Source organism: Papaver somniferum, unplaced genomic scaffold, assembly GCF_003573695.1.
Source record: "Papaver somniferum cultivar HN1 unplaced genomic scaffold, ASM357369v1 unplaced-scaffold_128, whole genome shotgun sequence".
In the NCBI taxonomy this organism is placed as follows: domain Eukaryota; kingdom Viridiplantae; phylum Streptophyta; class Magnoliopsida; order Ranunculales; family Papaveraceae; genus Papaver; species Papaver somniferum.
Genome location: NW_020621936.1, coordinates 5,957,857 through 5,971,576, shown reverse-complemented (window position 1 = coordinate 5,971,576; position 13,720 = coordinate 5,957,857). Strand labels below are relative to the sequence as shown.

At 37.3% G+C, this 13,720-nt stretch overlaps 1 long non-coding RNA gene across 1 annotated transcript; it reads right to left on the bottom strand.

The window, feature by feature from the left end:
• Positions 1 to 989: 989 nt before the first annotated feature.
• On the bottom strand, positions 990 to 6,951 carry LOC113331824. The gene is made up of 10 exons (XR_003351218.1): positions 6,769 to 6,951; positions 5,859 to 6,014; positions 5,137 to 5,559; positions 4,292 to 4,764; positions 3,783 to 4,091; positions 2,655 to 3,417; positions 2,407 to 2,465; positions 1,833 to 2,279; positions 1,287 to 1,325; positions 990 to 1,188 (listed from the first exon to the last, which is right to left on the bottom strand). It is a non-coding gene; the product is annotated as an uncharacterized LOC113331824 (long non-coding RNA).
• Positions 6,952 to 13,720: the final 6,769 nt, after the last annotated feature.

Genomic DNA, 13,720 nt, shown 5'->3' with positions numbered 1-13,720 from the left:
TTCTTGTGTTACTTTTGTTTTGATGGGTTTTTTGTGGATGAATAGTGACACCTTTGGGGTTATAACTCGCGGACCGTATATCTAGAAAAATAAAATACATAGTTGTTTTTATTTATAATTAACCTTTTCAAAACATTAATCATAATATATTTTCTTATTTAGAAAGTTTATTGTAATCTAATTAATTATTTATTATAGGCTAAAATAAGAAATTTGTCATTGTATATAAAATAACAATGTTAGAAAAAAAAAGGATATTGTATTAAAAATAAATAAATTTAATACCATCCATTTGAAAATTTAAACTTTTTTAACAAAAAAATATTTTCAAAATAGTGGCCTGTCCAACTTGATCTGGCCTGCCTGTATAAAAAGCGGGCTTCGAGCGGACTTTGAGTAGCAAATTATCTACTTTTATCCGGCCTGTCTGGCCTGAATTTTTTTACGGGCTCGCAAATATTAAGCCTAGCCTGCCCGACCTGTATTAGTTTTTGGGCCGGGCGGCCTGGCCTGCCCGAATTTACACCCCTAGTTCCATCCACCAACTAAACAAATACTGTAAGAATTCAACCATCAACCAATTTTGATTTGAGACAGAAAATCTGTTTGAGTTTACTGTAGAGCCCAATTTCGGGTCGAATTTAATTTGGTTTTAGGCATGCTTTAGAATGCTATTTTTTTCGCTAACATTTAATTCTATTTACTTTCATCAAATACCAAATTGGAAAACCTCCAAGCCTTCATAGGATGTAAAAGTTAAGTCTTAAAGCCCGACTCTCCTTCGTTTATATCTAAAGACTCGTGTATAAGTACAACATTATGAAGCAGAGTTCCAGTTGTGCAACTTACACTTAACCAGCACCTATTAGAAGCAGCAGAGTTTTAAGTATGATGCACCAGAACAACAAAAGATTTTGATTCAAGAAATTACGAAACTATGATGGTGCAGAAACTAATATGAACAGCTGAAAGATTCTTTTTTTATTAGAAACATTAGTTCAGATACATGGAAAGACCATTTCCTATAAGAGGGAAGAACTCATGATCTCTATATATCGACTCCGATTGCCTGAAACTCTTACAGAAGAGGCTCAGTAATCCAGGAGGCCCAGCCTAAGTAGTTTGGTACATTTTCTTCACAATAAGGTGGTTATCAAGAACCATCAGCCCCAACAGCTTTCTACAGTTCTGTCAATGATTCCAAGTCCAGTACGGGTATTAGTTTTGGTTATATACTAGGAGTCGAAGGCAGAAAGGCGAATAAATCTCATTTATATATAACATACCTGAGGATTCAATGTGTTCATCTGCTGGATAACGTCATACTGCCACAATTATAAAGCAAACATTAAAATCCAACCGCCAACTAAAACTAAATTTACCATCCATCCTTTTAAAAATGTGATGGTGGAATTAAAATTGTAATTTCAACAGAATTCAACAAAGGATTTTCTCAAGTTATTTTTGGCAAAATTGCACAATATTGAAATGTTGCAGGCCCTGCAGAACAAAAAACAGCAAAATACTACAAAAAACTCCTTATTCAACCAGGTAATCCTAAAATCTGATTTAAATACAAGCTAAGGCTAATTATGATGTTAACTAAGAGAGCAGAGTAATAAGAACCAAAGAAGAAAAGTAAACCGTGCTTGATTTGTTGTACATCGAAAGTGAAAAACTTTATCAATCAAAAAAAAATCTACTGAAGACTTTTACCATCTATCTGAATAATCATGCATAAGAAACTATATGCATAGATAATTACAACAGTGAGTGACGAGCAGTCTAATTTATCTGATTCTATGTTTTGGTAAATATGACACATTACATACCTCTAGAATACCAGGATTTTGCATCACTATTCCAAGGACCCACCGTATAAGTCCCTCGTAGACGATATGGTTAGTTGTTCCACCACCATTTATCCATGGCAATATGGGTCTAAATGAATGAGAATCACTCGAAGTCATTGTATATTCGGTATTTTCTCTCTGTCGTTCTGAAGAAACAACTTTGACCTGCGCAGAATCTTGAAATGTAACATCTACTTCATGAGGTTGACGTTCGACCGAGAGTTGAGAAACGTCTTCGGGTAGATTGAGCATAGTTACTTTATGCACAACATCAGACTCCATGTTAGTAACATCCTTTTCCCAATATCCTTGGACGCTTTCTGTGTGGGGAAGACTTTATGTTCTGATAACGACCGTCAGCAGAGGACAAAAGTACTTCGAACGGAATGAAGTATCAACAACATGAACATCGTCGTATCCGTTGACCTGTATTATACCGCTTGGTCAACTTCATTTGGTCTACATAAGCAAATTGGAAAGCATGCTTTTTTTTTTTTTTTTTGGTACTCATGAGATATACTTTCAAATAGCTATAAGCAACATAGGATCTTACCCTCATAGCTAATCCAAATACTTGAAGCACATCTACAACAAGTTCAGCCATCTTTTCCCCTGGTAAATGAAGATATTATTGATCCGCATGTCACTAATTTCACGTAAACAAAGAATGGAACATAATATTTAAATTTGTACTCACGTAATTTTTGTCACCAACACCTAAGCCTATACCCAGGTCAACTATTATTACCAACCTAGTAAGTAAAAATAAGATTAAACTGCCGAAAGAGATGAAGGAAATACCCTAATAGCTGCAACTTTGGAAATTTCCAGCATGCTCAACCCTTGGTCACCAGATTTAAGTATAGAAGAATGAAAATTCTGGAAGATTTCAGGAAATAAAGGTCCCACTCGATCCTCATCAGAAAGATTGGACATCAAATATTCAGCATAATCAGCCATAGCTTTCCATGGGGTCACTGTCACTGATGATGCAGCAGAATCGCCAACATCATTTCGTGAATTTAGCTTCACAGAAATAAAAGAGCCATCACCACCAATACCCATTGCCGTACAAAAGGATTGGTCATTTTCATCGACCCGAGATGGACATGCGTCTTTTCATTATTGGAAACTTCCCCACAGTCAGCTCTCGGAATTACTGCACGATTAAGGATACATTTATACCAGGAAAACCTTTCTCTCTGCGGGTGCTACATTCCCCCTCGGCAGGCTTTTTAGCTTGATCATTGTTACATATCTCATCCTCATAAGTTTTTCTTTTAGAGTTTCTCTTCTCCTCAACATCTCCAACACCTTCCTCCGGCAAGCGTGGTGAAATGCACAGCTCTCCAGAAGAAACTAAAGCTAACAATTGGAAAATATCACCACACTGTAAATCAGCATTAAGATGAATCCCCTCTTCCATCAGACTTTTTTCTCTTTCACTCAGCCAACGAGCAAACTTAGAAGCCCTCTTTCCAGTGTCCACTGGAAATGGAGAAGATGAAACACTGTGCATAAATTGTTGAGACAGTACAAAGGGCTAACTGCCATTTCCACCCACCTGTACATTAACTTCCGATGAGAACTTACATCATACTGATACAGCTGTAACTAATATCACATAAACATGCCTAATTAGATGTTCTCAATCAATTTTGCAAACAACTCACATTCCCTGGATGGACATGGTCATATACGGTGTACATTTGCAAACTCCAATTGTTTCCATAACTAAATCCGTGACCTTTCAACTATGTTATATTATATCATCATAATACAAAGTCTACTTTAACCTTATGTATAATGGATAACCAAGTAAGCAGTGACGTTAAATTATGTCAATTTTCTTATCCAAAATTGTTAATAATGATATTCCTCAACTGCTAAGATTCAGTGACATGATATTAAATCGTGTGTCGAAATTACCATGAATTGTTTCTGTCTGAGGTAATTAAAAGCTGCAAATAGGTCATGCTCAGAATAACGACGCAGAGTCTCTGCCAGCAAATTGGGCACCTCAGGTGCAGTTGATATGCTCAAAAATACAAGCTTAAGGAGTTCTACAGCATTGGCAACAGCCAGGGATTCGTATGCCCTTCTGCTAACACTGATTCCTTCATTAAGAAGCTTCAGGAACTTTCCAGGCAGACGATGGCACTTAGTTCTTTTTTGTTGTTTTCCTCCATAAATATGCATTTCCTCGCCACTAGTGGTGGTTGGCTGCTCTTGGAAATCCTGATAATAAATGAAGGAGTTGTTTTCAAACGTAAATGAATCTGTTCTTAAATGCCAGCCTCTTCTCAAGTCCAACTCAACTCTGACCAACTCAAAATTGGGTGTGATCAGCAATTCCCCAGAATTTTGAGGCAAAAGAATATATAACAATAATAACTTCACCATGTGTTTAACAAATGAACGGGAAAGGTTAGACTTACACGAGCTTGAGATTCCAAATGTCTTTCAGGTGAAGTTCCAGCTCGCTTACCACCTTCTGCCTTCGCCACCCGTAAGCATCAAAGGCAGCACCTCGTCAAGATCCCTTCTTACTTTTTGATCCTCAAAATCATCCCATATTTGGTCCTCGAAATCTGACTCCAAATTTCTTTCAAGACAGTCAGAGAAATTGCCAGTAGCACATTTTTTCCTTGAAGAATCCTGAAAAGTATTTCCAGAATTAAACTGGAGTTCCTTCTCCTTAGATTTTAGCAGATGGTTGACATATCGAAAACCGAGCAGGTTACATAGCCTCATTATCGCAGTTCTAAATTCTGGAATTTTTTTCAGGGTTGCCATTCTTCTCCTGCAGGCTTCCAGGGGTGCAGGAAGGTCAGGTAGAGTGGCCCAAAAAGTGCGATAAAATTTGGCCCCAAGTTCCGCACGGTATCTTACGTACTGAATCACCAGTTGCCTGAAAGAAAGAAAATTGTTTATTTACTTGTAAACTACAAATTATATTTGATTACTTCTAGGTAAAGTAAGTCTAATCTTTCTAAGCTTTCTAGTTTGAGAAAACTATGTATTAGAGCAATTCATCAAGCTTCTTTAGCACCTAATTTACATGCCTTCCTTAGGCATTTGAAAGATTTTAACAAAGATCCACCTAGGGCTAAAGTAACACCGTGTAGAACTATAACCAGTTACTTTTCTAACAAAAAAGATACCATGAAAGGTTGGCCATGGTCCTATGGTGGTAGGTCTACCCCTTTTGAAAGTTCACACCAGCTACAATTCTATTACAGCCCTAGATCTTTTTATAAAAGGTCCCAAGATATTGAGTGACCTATCTGACGCCTCGGTCCACACAAATTTTGAGTGACGAGTTGGTTTGGGAAAGGCACACTGGCTGATAAAATCACAATTGTCATCTTGGCCCTCTCCATTTGTTCCCAGTTCTTCTCCATCTTCTGCTTGTATCTCCTCTTCGCCTTCTTGAAAATGAATGTCATGGTCTTCAAGATCAGTTGTAATGGGATTTTCTTCTTCTGTATCCTCGCAATTACTTTCAGATAATGGGCTTTTTAACATACCTGATTCTCGATTTACGGATTTTCTATGTTTCGATGACTTTGTTTTGGATCTTTTCTTCCTTTTCCGAGATCTGCATTTACTTGTTTCTGGTTGAGAATCCAGCTTGTGATTATCGAAATCTGTTTGGAATCTATAAAGACGTGACTGTTTTTTTATCATTAGAGACACGAAGCACCTGCAGGCCAGAGCGTTAAACTAAAATTAGAATGCTAAAATTTGTCTCCTCTTCACAAATGGAAAAATAAAAAACACTTGGATCGTCACAGAGCATTAAACTATTGAAGAGCTTCAGTGATAGGTTCAGATTTCTCTCCCGAAATGTCTCCTTTACCTTTATAGACATTAGTGGTGGGTGCTATACGAAACTCCGAAAATTCAACTTGAAGTACAAAGTCCTTTGGAAGCGGTTGGTAATGGGCAAAAACATCCAATATGAAGATTAGATAATGAACAGGCCAAGATCAAAATACTAACCTGTTCTAGGGTGAGATTTAAATCTCTGGCAATCTGTACACAGTCCTTGAAAGAAATCTTATTTGCTAGGTCATCTTGAACTACACGTTTGAGCAGCAGCGCACGCTGATCAGCTGTCATAACCCGAATGGAAGCCCATGATCGATAAAGAAACACCTGAAACAGAGAGCCTTCTCATTTTCGATTATAAGAAAAGAAACATAACAAGGTATCCAAGAAAAGTGGTAAGAAAACTATGTCTACAAGGATGTAAACTTGTTCTCAACAGTGTAATATAAAATAAGCCAGCTGTAATGCATAGAATCAAAGGTAGCTAAATAATTCAAGAAACGGTAGGGGTACCAGTATGCTGACTACAACATGGAAATGTCGGTTTGTAATAGTATTCTGAACATAAAAGTTTTACAGGCGGAATTCTCAGACTGCTACGAACAGACAACAGGAGTTAATCAAGTCTGATCGATAACAAAAGTTCAATCTGTTTCCAACTTTTGAAATGTTGTGTTTCAAATGACAAACAGGTCACTCCTAACTTCTTAACTTCGGAGTTGAACAAATTGATTCACTGCAAATTATACACCGCTTTGGCTTTGCATTTACTCTGTCCCTTTATTAAACCGTTAAAGGACTCATCTGAATTATCCACTTCTACTCCTGGTCAGACTAGGTTAGTTCGAGTTGTTAAGTATGCGGAGATGGCACGAAGTGGCACATGCCTGTGTATGCCTGTGTTGTGCTAGTGTTATGCCAGAAATTAAATGTTTCATGCTGTGCTGCACTTCTTTACAGAAGCTTGGCATGCAACAGCACAGATTAACTTGAAGGAAAGGGAAGGTAAACATTAAGCAACTTTAAGGCGCGAAAGTCTAGGAAAATCAATGACTTCGGCGTAAAAAAATTGACATGTTACCTCATGTACAGCAGAACCAGGGAAAGCATGCACTGCAGCAGAAGGATCAGCAGTGGCGTAACAATACTCCAAAGTTTTCCAATATATATCCACAGCTTCCTTACTTGATAGGATAAAGTCATGTCTGATCCTTGGTCGAAGATCTGAAGAATTGACACCTAGTGATAGTGGGAGTCTTGACGAAGGCTCCTCAATATAAGGTTTAAGCTCCATCGCATAGGTAAGAGTGGTGAGCAGAGCATCTTCTATTTGTCCATCAGTCACTAACCGAATCAGCTACATACGAAAGAGAACACGGTTAGCTCAGTGCATTAAAAGAGAAAATGGTAATACACCACAAAACTCTCGGACTCTGGAGGGGATTAATTTGCATCTTCTACCCTACATGCAAGCACATACCCTGGAGGGAGAAATACTGAGCCAAAGGAGTGTTACCATTGAGTATGGTCCTCTTCATTAAAAGAGACAACAAAGAAAAACAAAAGCAAATACAGAGTAGATGTTGTGAGACTGAGAGGCAGCACACAACTTAGTGACAATTGAAAACGGAATAGTTTTAGCAAATCCTTTTGGAAGTTTGAATTTTCTACAGAGAATGAAATTCCTTCTCAGATTTTTGTCAAACAAAAAGCAGCAATTCAAGTTCCTAAAATATGCTATTGTAAACGTTTTTGAGCCCTTCCATCCTGCATGCATATGTAGGTCGTTTAACCATTGCGTATATATTCTCATCTGATGTTTATGATCTGCTGGTGCTGTACCTTGAGTCGCCGTAATACATCAATAATCCATGACAGTCGTCCAGTAGCCCGAGTGTCCATCAAAGACTTGTAATCCTGCACAGGCAGATCAGAGAGACACAGACCACGTTTGCAACTCTCAATCATATCCTCAAACTTTAGTGTGGATCCAACAACTTGAAGAAAAAGCTCGAGTGGCATTGACTCTTAATCGATTTTGTCACTTGTACACCCGGAATGTAGGGCAGTGCCGATACTGGCCGAGGTATTACCCCCTGATTTAGTCACTCACCTGTGTACACCTGTTACCGATGGACTGGTAACTCATACGTAGGTCCACGTGTGAGGCCCAGTGTCTGGCCTTACACGTGAGGGGGCGTGTGAAAGGACAAATAGTCCCACGTCGCTATAATCCGCTTAATTAACTTAAAAAAATATAATATGGAAGGGCTGCTCCACTCATTGCCAATTGGTTTTGAGTTGGATGCCCGTATTTAACAGAAGTTGTTTTTGACTTTTTGTCGCAGCGGAAAAACAGGAGCGGGTAATTTTCAGATTCTGCCCTAACGGAGGTTGACTTCGTTTTCGTTTTGGTAATTTTCACGAGGATGCTTCATAAAAAATAAAAATCCCACCAGGAGGCCATAACCTTACGGCGCTAAAAATGTTAGATTGGGTATCATCTATTGAGTTAACTTTCTCTCTCTTTCGAGTTTTGCTCTGCAACTCGGGGAGCCCGAGTCACTCCGAAACACCTTCATTAAACTTCTATGTTCTTCAGTATTAACCTCCTGCTTGTTAGTAATCTTTGGTCTTCGTCTATTGCAAAGTCTTTCATAGTGATATCCTCAGAAACAAGCACTCAGTTACCTCCTTTTCCAGCAATTTCTTCATTTTTCTCTTGTTTTAGATCTGAAATTCTCTTCTTGTTTTGAAGTTTCTTTAAGACATTTCTAAAGTTATCTTCCTTTTTTCTTTTTTTACCTCTATTTTCTTTATCTCCTGTTTGGTTTTGATGTCGTTTTCTTGTAACTCTGAGAATTTACATTTGTTGTTTTCTTCTGGAAATTTTGATTTAATTTAAGAAGGGTTTTTATTTTAAAAATATGGAATCGCGCAATTTCCATCCCCCATAATTTTCTTAGTCTAAACTAGGGCTGTACATGGGACGGAACGGTACGGGGTTTTGCCTAGCTCAGTACTTGTACCTCCCTAAGGCCGGTACATGTACCTTGTACCCATACTTGTACATGTGCAGTACGGGACGGGATTTGTACCTGTTTAACTCGGTACGGGATGGGATGGTACCAGTTCTTTACCCATAGTGCATGTAAAATTGTAAAAAAGAAAATAAAACAAAAAATCTTCTAAGTTCTAAGCTCAAATGAAGTTATGAACCACACCAAAAATTCCAAAACCCTAAAATTAAAAAGCAAAAAATTACAATCAGTTTCAAATCTAAAGAAACCAACAAAAACTAAATAGAAATGAACAAAAACTAGTTAGTTTTCAAAAACCCTAACTATTATTAGACGTTATTACTTGTTGCTCGGTACTATGAGAAGGGACGGGACGGGAATAGCCTAGAACCGTTACTTATACCTACTCTAGGCATTGTACCAGTTTTTAGTACTTGTACCTGTCCCATCTGACCGCGGTTCCGGGACGGTTCCTGCGGTTTCGGTACGGTTCCACGGGACGGGACGGTTCCTGTGCAGCCCTAGTCTAAACCCCCTTTCTCTGATAATTCTTCTAAAACCCCTTCAAATCCGAGTTTCCCTTATCATATCTTTCGTTTGTTATCTCTTATTTCCTTTTCAGTTTCCTCCTAGATCTTTTAATCCTGTTTTTTTTTCTGTCTTTGGTCTACGGTTTGTCTGATTTCATCGTGTTTCTTAGCTTTCTCATGGAGATAGATCAGATTTGCCAGTTGTTGAATCAATTGGAGTTAAATCTTAATGCACGAAAACCCTTTGTTAATCAGCTTCTTGGTATCATCTCCTTTTGTGATAGAGCAGAACAATTTACGCCTCCAGGTAATCCGAATCACATAGTTGAGAATTTTGTTGATGAAGACCTTAAACCTCTATGTGATAACTTGGAGGGTCGAAATATCTCCTAAGAAGATCTCAAAATTGCTCATATTACTCTGTGCAATAATTCGTCAAGGAGAAGTCAGCAACAAGTCTCTATCGGTACTCAAGAGACCTAGTCAGAGTCGAAGATAAAATTTGATTATCGGAATATCTATCCGTCTGACGAGCCTGACGGAAGTATTCAAACAAGGGATGTTTGTTCTGATGGGAAGGAAGCCTCCGATGATCTGAATCTCATTTTTCCTGATGAAACTGGCGGAATCTTTCAATACTGTCCTTTAGGGATCCACCCTAGCTCTCACAGGCCTTCTGAAGCTTTAAATGATGAACCAAACACTCTTGTTTGTTGTTTTCTTCCCGTGATTTTTACTGTGGCCTGGTCATCTGCTCAAAGACAAATATTTTTAGATTATTATCTCTACTTTCTCCAGCAATGTTCTTTCATTGCGTTTGTCATTTTCTGGATTGTCTGTGAGATAAATGATTTAATTGCACTTATCATTTTATGGTACTCTCCCGTGATTCCCTGTTTATTAGAATGGATGATAAACATAGAGGTTGCAGAGTATGGTCCTACTAGACAAGAAGTTCACATTACTCAACTAGTTGTACTGTCTAATAGTGATGGTTGTTATGGACTCTCCTTCTGCCATACCCTTGTGGTTTATTTTCTTCTCATCATAAAACAAATCTACCTTGATTTTTATATGTTCTTAGAGTTGGATGGGAAAGTTCGTAAGCCTCATATGTCTTCAACCATTGGTGTGGGTTTTAGTTACTTAGATGTTCCTTATGAAGATGACAGGATAATTGTGTATCATTTTTGGTATTGCTACTTTACAGATCAGATTATAGAGAATGTGTTAGTCATTAAGGACATTTATACGGATGAGCTTTTGATGTCACATATGTTTGTGTTTTCTTATCTGGGGTATTCAGTTATAGAGAATTTTTGGTGCCTAACAAGATGTTTACTAATCATGATGTTACTGAATGCTGCGATTTTAGCCATGACATGAAATATAGTTTGGTTATTAATCTTAACTATATAATTCTCCACAATCTAGCAGTCAAGAGAGTTAGACAAATCAGACTTGATCTTTATTTGTTTTCTAGAGAGTTGAAAGGAATCACTACTCTTGCCTCCAGGGAGTATGAGGTTGATTGGTTTGGTTGATTGGAACAGTAAGGTTTGGTGGTGTGATGGTAAAGTCACCTGGTGTTTGATTAATCTGAATAGTAAGGTCACTTGGTGGTTTATGCACTTTTATGGCATGTTGGGTGGTTATTTTATCATAGGCTTATTTAATGTTTGTGTTAGGAGGGATGGCAGGTTCTTCTGGCTTGAAGTTGGTCTTGGGTTTCCTTTGGGTCTTCAGTGGTTTATGCATCAATTTTTTGGGCTGGTTGTTTTCAGAATTTTCTCTTTGTATCTTTCTACTCCACTGATATCTAGGGATGATTTCCTGATCTTCAATTTACTCTCATGCTGGACATATTTCTCCGTCATACCTTTAAGACAGTTATCACCTTCGGGGGCTTGGGATGTTAGTTCATATGGTTGGTGCAAGTTTAAGATGAATGGGGTCATGCAACTTCTATTTGGGCTGGTTGTTTTTAAAGATCCTCTTTCGATCCAGTCTAGTTCCCTGAATTCTTGGGATGATTTGTCGTTCTTCAATTTACTCTTATGCTGGACATATTTCGTTGTAATACCTATAAGCCAGTTATCACCTTCGGGGGTTTGGGATGTCAGTTATTATCATTGGTGCAAGTTTAAGGCGAATCTGGTTAATAATCTCGAGTGGTTTGTTTGGATATTTCAGTGGTTTGGTTCTTCTTCCTGGCAGGTTTCTGAGGATTTTTTCATCATGTTCTTTTTTTCCAATCAGTCTAATACAATTCTTCTGTTTGGAGGGAACAGATATTGGTTCACCTTTGTTAATCATCTTTCTCTTTGGAGGAGTGATGCAAATTTGTATGTCACGCGTGGCTCATTTATGAGAATTAAACGTCAACATACTCACGTCTTGAAAGAAGCTCCAGTAGTGGTTGATTGTAATCATGGTCGAAGTGGCGCTGATAAATTATTAACGAATTTGAAGATTTCTTCATTAGAACTGGACCGACAGAGGAAGTCTACTTTACTTCCTGGATGCAACATCTCTTGTCTCGACACATATCCGTATTTCCCTTTATTCAATTTCCTCTTTGTTGTATTAGTTCACTTCTCTTTTCTTGTGTTATCCCTTGTAATGATTCAGCCTCCAGTTTAGTGTCTACTAACTATGATGGCTAAATTTGTAATCGTTTGCTTATTAAAAAAAAAACACCTTACGGCGCTAACCAAGGCAGCTTCCTATTGCATACGAACATGTTTGCCACTTTTACGTCCATTATGGATATGGCAGAGTGGCAAACATCAATTCCTATATAGGTGGCATATATGCTCTTTGGGCATACGTAGTTCTACCGAACGATGGAGTCTCCATCGTTTGTGGTCTCAAGATCGCCCGATGATCATGATAACGCCAACGATAGTTTTTTATAGTGCTCATCCCTATGATAATCCTCAGTAGTTCATCATCTACCAGTCAGGAATCTACTCCCTATAAATACTTAATTTCAAACTCGTTTTAACTCACACATCTTCCATAGTTACCATAACATTTATAATTTTTCAAAAAAAAAAAAACTCTTCTAATTATTTCAAATGAGTTCAGAAAAAACCAACATATCGCGGAAAATCAAAGAGGTGTTAACCGAGCCAATATGTAAAATTAAATAAGAAGATGGGGTGAAAATTTTACAATTGCAAAAGATTAATGCATTTGCAGGAATTATCTTTTGTTTACTCAGCATCCCGTAGTTGGTGGTACATTCCAAGACATGTCATTTTGGAAAAACACATTTCTGAAATTTCAAGAAAAAAAGAATGAACCTCCATGATCGTGACGTGAGGTCGTTCAGTGGTTGTTTCAATGTAATCGCTTAGGATGTTAATTTCTATGTTGCTTTGGTAATGCAAGCGGACCGAAACATAAGGAATGGTGAAAGCCTGATGGATCTTGAAAAAAGATGTCGTGTGGAGTAGCTTCACATTAAGGGAAAAGACTTCCAATATGAAAATTGTTATGAGATCTTAAGAATGTTCCCCAAATATGGTCCAGGTTTTATATTTTAATTTCTTAATTACCAACTTAAGCCTAAATGTAAGGTTACTTGTTTTTTTTTTAATTTATTAATTAAATGTAAGTCTAATTAAAATGTAAGTCTGAATTAAGAGTATAAGCTTAATTTTCAATAGTACTTCTTGAACTTTTTATAAGTCAAATTTTCGAATTCATCAACAACTACGCTTTTCTACAAGATATTGACTAGACAATAAGAGATAGGACGATCTTCTTCATCTTGTTTTTCTTTTTTATTTCATGTAACTTACAATTAATGTGCTAATGAACATAGTTTCCTTTATTTTTGTGACTAGTATTTTGGGTAATTTTAAAATTTTCTTTGCGTTGATTTGTTCTTGTCTATAACTCTTATTTGCCTTTTCTTAGCTGTAGATTTGACTTGGTTGATATCCAAAACTTAAAGAATTCCTTGCTTTTTATGTGTTTTTTTATAACTTTTTTTAATAGGAAAGAATAAAGATACATTAAGAACTTAAACTAGACTTACATAAGAGAAGTATTTCATGAGATCTCCAAACTCTTGAGCGGAGACTCGATCCGCTGACCTCCTACTTGAGAGTCAGCTGGCCAATTGGGCTAACCCCTGATGGGTTTTTTTATATATAACTATGACATATCTTGTTAACAACATATTCAAGTTTTACCTATAGAAAAATCAAGTTGGGTTGTCGAATCACGTTAGGTTTGAAATTCTGACATTTGAAAATTAGATTGAGAAAGAGAGAATGTTATAGCATTACTCGGTTGGTGTTGGTATGTCAAGTTTAGATATCATATTTTAGCTCCATAAATCAAGGCTGCTTGATTGGATTACTAGATTCAACTTCATTAGGTTAGAATAAGAAGTCTAGAAATGTTGAGACAAACTCGTGTTACTCTGAAAAACCTGAAGACGTATCCACATCAATGGACACATCCTTCT